We start from the raw sequence: 9342 nt of genomic DNA, 5'->3' as shown, positions 1-9342 counted from the left end.
ATTTTCGTTTAGAAATCGCTAATATTGTCTTCAATAATTAAATATAAAATATATTTCTTCAATGCTATCTTATTACTAATAAACGAACAGACAAGCTATTTATTATCAACTTGTAGGAGACAGATTTTATGCACCGGCTTGTCAATCTCTAATACAAAAACTATATATGTACAACGCATTTAACCAATGAACGTGATGCTGCGTCTGAATGAAAATAAATAATTATTTATTTATATTCTGTACAGGCAGATAGAACCACGTAATATCAAGTACTTAGAGACAAGGTTTTAGGTCAGTGGTGCAATTTGATTTTCGATGATCGCTTTTTTAAATTCATTGGTATCGTAATCAATAAGGATACAAGTGAAGTGAATATTTATTGGTATTACCCGCTGTGTCCATACAGTCGCCACGCCCCTGCCTGATGTGCATTGTAATAACACTCGACCAGTTTTTGGCAGCTGGCTATCTCCGAAACGCCCGTGTAATGCCGGGAAATATTCCATACATTTTTCCAGTATCAGCTAAACGCCGCGTGACACATTTGGAAGGTTACCAAAAAAATATCAAGACTGTCGTGCTTCGGGAAACCGGGAGAAGTGGAAATGGGGAAATTCGGGGAAAACTTTGAAATATTGGGAAATTGTTCAATATTTTGTTCTAAAGAATAATTCTTTAGGGCGGAACCTACAATAATCACATAAAAACCCTGGAAATTGCGCGAAAATCAGTTATCATGATTTTTTTTTAACAATATTATCATGTACTCTGTATAAAACTTACCCCTCCAAAAAATTGTTCTAAGAAAGTGATATTTTGGACCTAAGACAGATCTTAGCACTCAACGTCTAAAATTTATTTTCACGCTTCCAAACAATTTCACAAAAAAAACTAAGTCATGGCCTTATCCAGACATGAAGTAACCAATTTCAAAACCAGATTAACAAAAGACATTTAATTTTATTGCCCATAAAATGGAAAATTCACAACAGAAAACTTTTGAAGAGACCGTGTTGCGTCAAAACATTAACTATTATAAAAAAAAAATGGGTGTGTCAAGCCTACGCAAGACAGAAGTGAAACTTCTAGTATTCTTCTCTCTCTCTCTTTTCATTTCATTCTCTCTTTTTTTCTGTCTATTGACATATTTATAAGTAGCATGTGATAAAAAAAATTAAAAGTTATAAAAAAAGAAAAAAAAAATTAGTTAAAGCGGGGATCGAACCTCGGTTCTTCACGACCACAGTCGTGCGCTCTGCCTGTAGACAGCGAAGATGAGTTAGGAGAGTGAGTTAAACTAGGTATATAATATTAGCTAGGCTCCTATAGCGAAATGATCCCGTTTTTTCGTCACGGTCATGAGTCGGTTTTACTCCGGTCCTCGAAATTGCATGACGCGCGTAAAGAAGTTTCACTTCAAAAAATTCCTGCAAAGTTATGGATGTAATTACGATCTTTTTCAAGCGCGTATGTAATGATTATTTTTATCAACGTCGCATACACCTTGCTAATGTTTTCAGTATTATTAGGGCTTTTTTATACTAATTTTCATATATTTATTGGCAGGTAGAGTAGAAATTAATATTGTTTAGCGTTTGCCAACGACCATACCATGTTGAACACACCGGTTCTCGTCCGATCACCGAAGTTAAGCAACATTGGGCGCGGTCAGTACTTGGATGGGTGACCGCTTGGGAACACCGCGTGCCGTTGGCCCATTTTTTATGGTAATTTCATGTTTTTTTTTATTTTTTTATCGTTACTATCATTAATAATATCATAAAATTCTTTAACTTTTCAAGTATGCTACAGGCCTAAAATATTACTTAGTGGATTGATATTATGGTCAACCATTGAAAAAAAAAATTCCTGCAAAGTTATGGATGTAATTACGATCTTTTTCAAGCGCGTATGTAATGATTATTTTTATCAACGTCGCACACACCTTGCTAATGTTTTCAGTATTATTAGGGCTTTTTTATACTAATTTTCATATATTTATTGGCAGGTAGAATAGAAATTAATATTGTTTAGCGTTTGCCAACGACCATACCATGTTGAACACACCGGTTCTCGTCCGATCACCGAAGTTAAGCAACATTGGGCGCGGTCAGTACTTGGATGGGTGACCGCTTGGGAACACCGCGTGCCGATGGCCCATTTTTTATGGTAATTTCATGTTTTTTTTTTTGAAGTGAAACTTCTTTACCCGCGTCATGCAATTTCGAGTACCGGAGTAAAACCAACTCATGACCGAAACGAAAATGCGGGACCGATTAAAGTTCATTTGATCTAGTCAAAGTTTTGAAGTAAAATATAAATGCTTCTTAGCTCATCTCGACAACTGGCGTTGGTGGTGTAATGGTCAGCGTAGTTGCTTTCCAAGCAGTTGATCCGAGTTCGATTCTCGGCCATCGCACATTATTTTTTTGTTTTTAACGCCTTTTTTTTTTTCAATGGTTGACCATAATATCAATCCACTAAGTAATATTTTAGGCCTGTAGCATACTTGAAAAGTTAAAGAATGATATAAAATTTTTTATGATGTTAACGATAAAAAAATAAAAAAAAACATAAAATTACCATAAAAAATGGGCCAACGGCACGCGGTGTTCCCAAGCGGTCACCCATCCAAGTACTGACCGCGCCCAATGTTGCTTAACTTCGGTGATCGGACGAGAACCGGTGTGTTCAACATGGTATGGTCGTTGGCAAACGCTAAACAATATTAATTTCTATTCTACCTGCCAATAAATATATGAAAATTAGTATAAAAAAGCCCTAATAATACTGAAAACATTAGCAAGGTGTGTGCGACGTTGATAAAAATAATCATTACATACGCGCTTGAAAAAGATCGTAATTACATCCATAACTTTGCAGGAATTTTTTTTTTCAATGGTTGACCATAATATCAATCCACTAAGTAATATTTTAGGCCTGTAGCATACTTGAAAAGTTAAAGAATTTTATGATATTATTAATGATAGTAACGATAAAAAAAAAAAAAAAAACATGAAATTACCATAAAAAATGGGCCATCGGCACGCGGTGTTCCCAAGCGGTCACCCATCCAAGTACTGACCGCGCCCAATGTTGCTTAACTTCGGTGATCGGACGAGAACCGGTGTGTTCAACATGGTATGGTCGTTGGCAAACGCTAAACAATATTAATTTCTATTCTACCTGCCAATAAATATATGAAAATTAGTATAAAAAAGCCCTAATAATACTGAAAACATTAGCAAGGTGTGTGCGACGTTGATAAAAATAATCATTACATACGCGCTTGAAAAAGATCGTAATTACATCCATAACTTTGCAGGAATTTTTTTTTTCAATGGTTGACCATAATATCAATCCACTAAGTAATATTTTAGGCCTGTAGCATACTTGAAAAGTTAAAGAATTTTATGATATTATTAATGATAGTAACGATAAAAAAATAAAAAAAAACATGAAATTACCATAAAAAATGGGCCAACGGCACGCGGTGTTCCCAAGCGGTCACCCATCCAAGTACTGACCGCGCCCAATGTTGCTTAACTTCGGTGATCGGACGAGAACCGGTGTGTTCAACATGGTATGGTCGTTGGCAAACGCTAAACAATATTAATTTCTACTCTACCTGCCAATAAATATATGAAAATTAGTATAAAAAAGCCCTAATAATACTGAAAACATTAGCAAGGTGTATGCGACGTTGATAAAAATAATCATTACATACGCGCTTGAAAAAGATCGTAATTACATCCATAACTTTGCAGGAATTTTTTGAAGTGAAACTTCTTTACGCGCGTCATGCAATTTCGAGGACCGGAGTAAAACCGACTCATGACCGTGACGAAAAAACGGGATCATTTCGCTATAGGAGCCTAGCTAATATTATATACCTAGTTTAACTCACTCTCCTAACTCATCTTCGCTGTCTACAGGCAGAGCGCACGACTGTGGTCGTGAAGAACCGAGGTTCGATCCCCGCTTTAACTAATTTTTTTTTTCTTTTTTTATAACTTTTAATTTTTTTTATCACATGCTACTTATAAATATGTCAATAGACAGAAAAAAAGAGAGAATGAAATGAAAAGAGAGAGAGAGAAGAATACTAGAAGTTTCACTTCTGTCTTGCGTAGGCTTGACACACCCATTTTTTTTTTTTATCGTTACTATCATTAATAATATCATAAAATTCTTTAACTTTTCAAGTATGCTACAGGCCTAAAATATTACTTAGTGGATTGATATTATGGTCAACCATTGAAAAAAAAAATTCCTGCAAAGTTATGGATGTAATTACGATCTTTTTCAAGCGCGTATGTAATGATTATTTTTATCAACGTCGCACACACCTTGCTAATGTTTTCAGTATTATTAGGGCTTTTTTATACTAATTTTCATATATTTATTGGCAGGTAGAATAGAAATTAATATTGTTTAGCGTTTGCCAACGACCATACCATGTTGAACACACCGGTTCTCGTCCGATCACCGAAGTTAAGCAACATTGGGCGCGGTCAGTACTTGGATGGGTGACCGCTTGGGAACACCGCGTGCCGTTGGCCCATTTTTTATGGTAATTTTATGTTTTTTTTTATTTTTTTATCGTTAACATCATAAAAAATTTTATATCATTCTTTAACTTTTCAAGTATGCTACAGGCCTAAAATATTACTTAGTGGATTGATATTATGGTCAACCATTGAAAAAAAAAAAGGCGTTAAAAACAAAAAAATAATGTGCGATGGCCGAGAATCGAACTCGGATCAACTGCTTGGAAAGCAACTACGCTGACCATTACACCACCAACGCCAGTTGTCGAGATGAGCTAAGAAGCATTTATATTTTACTTCAAAACTTTGACTAGATCAAATGAACTTTAATCGGTCCCGCATTTTCGTTTCGGTCATGAGTTGGTTTTACTCCGGTACTCGAAATTGCATGACGCGGGTAAAGAAGTTTCACTTCAAAAATACATTATAACTTTGATAAAATAAACTGAATAAAATGAGAAAAGAAAGAAGATCAAAAATGAAACACTTTTAGTCAAAAACAAACATTTAATAGGAATGTCAAACTAATTTTCCAACTATCGAAGAAATGGAATTCAAATAGTTTTTTTTGAAGTGAAACTTCTTTACCCGCGTCATGCAATTTCGAGGACCGGAGTAAAACGAACTCATGACCGAAACGAAAATGCGGGACCGATTAAAGTTCATTTGATCTAGTCAAAGTTTTGAAGTAAAATATAAATGCTTCTTAGCTCATCTCGACAACTGGCGTTGGTGGTGTAATGGTCAGCGTAGTTGCTTTCCAAGCAGTTGATCCGAGTTCGATTCTCGGCCATCGCACATTATTTTTTTGTTTTTAACGCCTTTTTTGAAGTGAAACTTCTTTACCCGCGTCATGCAATTTCGAGGACCGGAGTAAAACGAACTCATGACCGAAACGAAAATGCGGGACCGATTAAAGTTCATTTGATCTAGTCAAAGTTTTGAAGTAAAATATAAATGCTTCTTAGCTCATCTCGACAACTGGCGTTGGTGGTGTAATGGTCAGCGTAGTTGCTTTCCAAGCAGTTGATCCGAGTTCGATTCTCGGCCATCGCACATTATTTTTTTGTTTTTAACGCCTTTTTTTTTTTCAATGGTTGACCATAATATCAATCCACTAAGTAATATTTTAGGCCTGTAGCATACTTGAAAAGTTAAAGAATGATATAAAATTTTTTATGATGTTAACGATAAAAAAATAAAAAAAAACATAAAATTACCATAAAAAATGGGCCAACGGCACGCGGTGTTCCCAAGCGGTCACCCATCCAAGTACTGACCGCGCCCAATGTTGCTTAACTTCGGTGATCGGACGAGAACCGGTGTGTTCAACATGGTATGGTCGTTGGCAAACGCTAAACAATATTAATTTCTATTCTACCTGCCAATAAATATATGAAAATTAGTATAAAAAAGCCCTAATAATACTGAAAACATTAGCAAGGTGTGTGCGACGTTGATAAAAATAATCATTACATACGCGCTTGAAAAAGATCGTAATTACATCCATAACTTTGCAGGAATTTTTTTTTTCAATGGTTGACCATAATATCAATCCACTAAGTAATATTTTAGGCCTGTAGCATACTTGAAAAGTTAAAGAATTTTATGATATTATTAATGATAGTAACGATAAAAAAATAAAAAAAAACATGAAATTACCATAAAAAATGGGCCAACGGCACGCGGTGTTCCCAAGCGGTCACCCATCCAAGTACTGACCGCGCCCAATGTTGCTTAACTTCGGTGATCGGACGAGAACCGGTGTGTTCAACATGGTATGGTCGTTGGCAAACGCTAAACAATATTAATTTCTACTCTACCTGCCAATAAATATATGAAAATTAGTATAAAAAAGCCCTAATAATACTGAAAACATTAGCAAGGTGTATGCGACGTTGATAAAAATAATCATTACATACGCGCTTGAAAAAGATCGTAATTACATCCATAACTTTGCAGGAATTTTTTGAAGTGAAACTTCTTTACGCGCGTCATGCAATTTCGAGGACCGGAGTAAAACCGACTCATGACCGTGACGAAAAAACGGGATCATTTCGCTATAGGAGCCTAGCTAATATTATATACCTAGTTTAACTCACTCTCCTAACTCATCTTCGCTGTCTACAGGCAGAGCGCACGACTGTGGTCGTGAAGAACCGAGGTTCGATCCCCGCTTTAACTAATTTTTTTTTTCTTTTTTTATAACTTTTAATTTTTTTTATCACATGCTACTTATAAATATGTCAATAGACAGAAAAAAAGAGAGAATGAAATGAAAAGAGAGAGAGAGAAGAATACTAGAAGTTTCACTTCTGTCTTGCGTAGGCTTGACACACCCATTTTTTTTTTCTTTAAAAGAAAGACAAACATTCCCGGGTTACGAATAACCTGACAATATTTGAAAATCTCCCACTCCCACCACAGTAAGCAGAGAATGTTGCTTGTGTTGTGATGGAGGACTAAGCCAGTCGAGGAATTTAACACACTACGCCTGGGTGGGACCCAAGCGCGATGTAAACTCGGCCACCGACCTTCTTCTTATAAGTCAGCAGTCATCTGTAGTAGTATTTATTTGAGAACAATATTTAAAAACGTTCGTAGGTACCTTATTTTTATGTCTATTTCCACTGTTAATGTCAAATTTACCACTATTTTTGTTTCTATTTTTGTGAATAAATATAATTTAATTTATCTTCAAAAAAATGTCGGATATGAACATCTTAATTTTATGTTTTATTTTAAGCCGGGAATACAAGTCCGATTTTTCCTTCCGATAGTCTGATCAATTTTTCTTTTGACTAGTGGGGAATTCTCCAAATAAGATATTTTCACAAACTAGAGATACCTAAAAATAAGTTTATTTTTATGAATAAGATTATCATACTAAAAATCTGACATTTAACTATATTCGTTCATAATTATTGATCACGGCGACACGGACGCCGGCTTTCAGGGGTTTTTTGTCGTCTTGTTACCATCAAAAGTCTAATCATTCTTGACCCGTTCTTGGTTGTTGATGGTGTAATTTCAATTTTAAATATTTGTTATGTTCTTAACTAAATAGCTATAATGACGGACAGTGGTATTTTACTGGTGAATTCCTACAACTTACCTACAATAGACGCCCTAAACAGTAATAGCAATTTTAAGCACTGATGAGAATTTTGCAGGGAAAACTTTTTTTGGGGAAATAAAACATATTAAAAAAAATCTGTGAATGTACTATAATTTCGATTTCTTTGGAAGCAAATTATCAAACAAATTACCACTTTTAAAGCCTGGACAACATCCGAAAATGACTAAATCATAAAAAATAAAGGCTAATTTCAGTAGAATTTTAGAGGAAGAATTATTCGTACATTTGCAACTTGTGGGGAATTAGTTCGTTTGCTCTCCCCAATTCGGGATTTTGAGCACCTTTATTTTAGAAAGTTGTATCGTCAACCCTGCTTATCATGTAAGTGGCATATCTATGATCGTCAAGTAGAAATAGTAATGACACCTAACTTTTCACTTCAGTATAAAAGTTTCAATTCTCTTGTAAGAATATTACTATTAATTTAAAAAAAAACATATACATATATTGACAGGTTCTGCTGTGTAATTATTACTACGTGTTACAGCGATTTTGTCTGCTGAAAGCATTATCAACCTAGATAATGTCTACAGAAATCAAAACAAATATTATTTATAAATTGAATAATAATATTATTTAATCGGTATATAAAACACCTCCTCTAAAAATATCTCGACGGCCTCCGTAGTCAAGGGGTATGGCTCTTGACTAGCAATCCGGAGGTCATGGGTTAAAATCTAAGAGTAAACTTAGTGGAAGATACTGTCAGTAGCGTTCTGGTGTAAGACCACCATTTAGAATCAAAACGTTGCTTGAAATGGCTTGAGCTTTGTTTTGTTACCAGATACTGAAAGCCAGGTACTCTCCCAAATTTCTCTTCTCTATCTTCTTCCCCTCCCCACGACCGTCCCCCTCACAACATGATTCTTTAAATGGAGTCAGCAAATGCATAAAAGCACCTCCAAACTTGTTTCCCAGAACACGTATCCTATGGTTAGTGCCGGAGGCTGGTAGTTACACAGATATTGATTCCAATGAATAATTGGTACACTGATATTTTAAGTATTTTTTTTGCGTGGAAGGTACGTGAAATCACAATGATTAAAAAAAATTGTATATTTATTGGAAATGTGTATCAACACGTTAATACGAATATATTATTAAATGAATAAATCGTGAAAAAATAAAAATATACCATTAAATTAACGAATCTTGAAACAATACAAATTTATCAAATAAAATTTACTTATTAACTCCTCAGGCAATTTTTTTGGTTTTTTAACAACTCACATGGCCTCAAAAAATTGTTATGTCTCCCTTATCATTATAATTAAAAGCTGTGAAAAAAATACAACGCTTTGTAATCAAATATAGAAGTTAATTAACCACAGAAAGAAATAAAATTTACACTCTAACAAACCAAATGTTCATTTTATAATGCTTTTTGATTTTTTTAAAATTATTTTAATATGAAATGACATAGGCTGTGATGTTTAATATGCAAGTTTATTAAAATGTGTGTTTTTTACTATCACTAATTTTAATCTTAGACAGAAAAACCAAGGCGAGCCATTTTTAAAACTTTTTGTGTTTGCATTCAAAACTATAACATTTCCAAAATTAGAAGTTGATTTATAATAATCAAATTGGATTTTTTTCAGTTTTTGGATATTTTCATAAATAATTTATTTACAAGGATTTTATTGAGCAACG

General features: G+C 34.4%; 8 non-coding genes across 8 annotated transcripts; 3 read left to right on the top strand and 5 right to left on the bottom strand.

Annotated features, from left to right (window-relative positions):
- Positions 1–1597: 1597 nt before the first annotated feature.
- On the top strand, positions 1598–1716 carry LOC149411951 (5S ribosomal RNA). The gene has a single exon (XR_016304751.1). It is a non-coding gene; the product is annotated as a 5S ribosomal RNA (ribosomal RNA).
- Positions 1717–2039: 323 nt separating this feature from the next.
- Positions 2040–2158, top strand: LOC149411950 (5S ribosomal RNA). Its single transcript, XR_016304783.1, has one exon. It is a non-coding gene; the product is annotated as a 5S ribosomal RNA (ribosomal RNA).
- A 436-nt stretch (positions 2159–2594) lies between these two features.
- Positions 2595–2713, bottom strand: LOC149411949 (5S ribosomal RNA). Its single transcript, XR_016304750.1, has one exon. It is a non-coding gene; the product is annotated as a 5S ribosomal RNA (ribosomal RNA).
- A 323-nt stretch (positions 2714–3036) lies between these two features.
- Positions 3037–3155, bottom strand: LOC149411948 (5S ribosomal RNA). Its single transcript, XR_016304782.1, has one exon. It is a non-coding gene; the product is annotated as a 5S ribosomal RNA (ribosomal RNA).
- A 323-nt stretch (positions 3156–3478) lies between these two features.
- Positions 3479–3597, bottom strand: LOC149411947 (5S ribosomal RNA). Its single transcript, XR_016304749.1, has one exon. It is a non-coding gene; the product is annotated as a 5S ribosomal RNA (ribosomal RNA).
- An 846-nt stretch (positions 3598–4443) lies between these two features.
- Positions 4444–4562, top strand: LOC149411946 (5S ribosomal RNA). Its single transcript, XR_016304748.1, has one exon. It is a non-coding gene; the product is annotated as a 5S ribosomal RNA (ribosomal RNA).
- A 1219-nt stretch (positions 4563–5781) lies between these two features.
- Positions 5782–5900, bottom strand: LOC149411945 (5S ribosomal RNA). Its single transcript, XR_016304746.1, has one exon. It is a non-coding gene; the product is annotated as a 5S ribosomal RNA (ribosomal RNA).
- Positions 5901–6223: 323 nt separating this feature from the next.
- On the bottom strand, positions 6224–6342 carry LOC149411944 (5S ribosomal RNA). Its single transcript, XR_016304745.1, has one exon. It is a non-coding gene; the product is annotated as a 5S ribosomal RNA (ribosomal RNA).
- Between the last annotated feature and the right edge of the window lie 3000 nt (positions 6343–9342).

The sequence above is a fragment of the Hesperophylax consimilis genome, chromosome 24 (genome assembly GCF_061612785.1).
Source record: "Hesperophylax consimilis isolate HC1 chromosome 24, BYU_Hcon_1.0, whole genome shotgun sequence".
In the NCBI taxonomy this organism is placed as follows: Eukaryota; Metazoa; Arthropoda; class Insecta; order Trichoptera; family Limnephilidae; genus Hesperophylax; species Hesperophylax consimilis.
The sequence above is the reverse complement of the archived record's forward strand: the minus strand, read 5'-3'. Positions and strand labels throughout refer to the sequence as shown.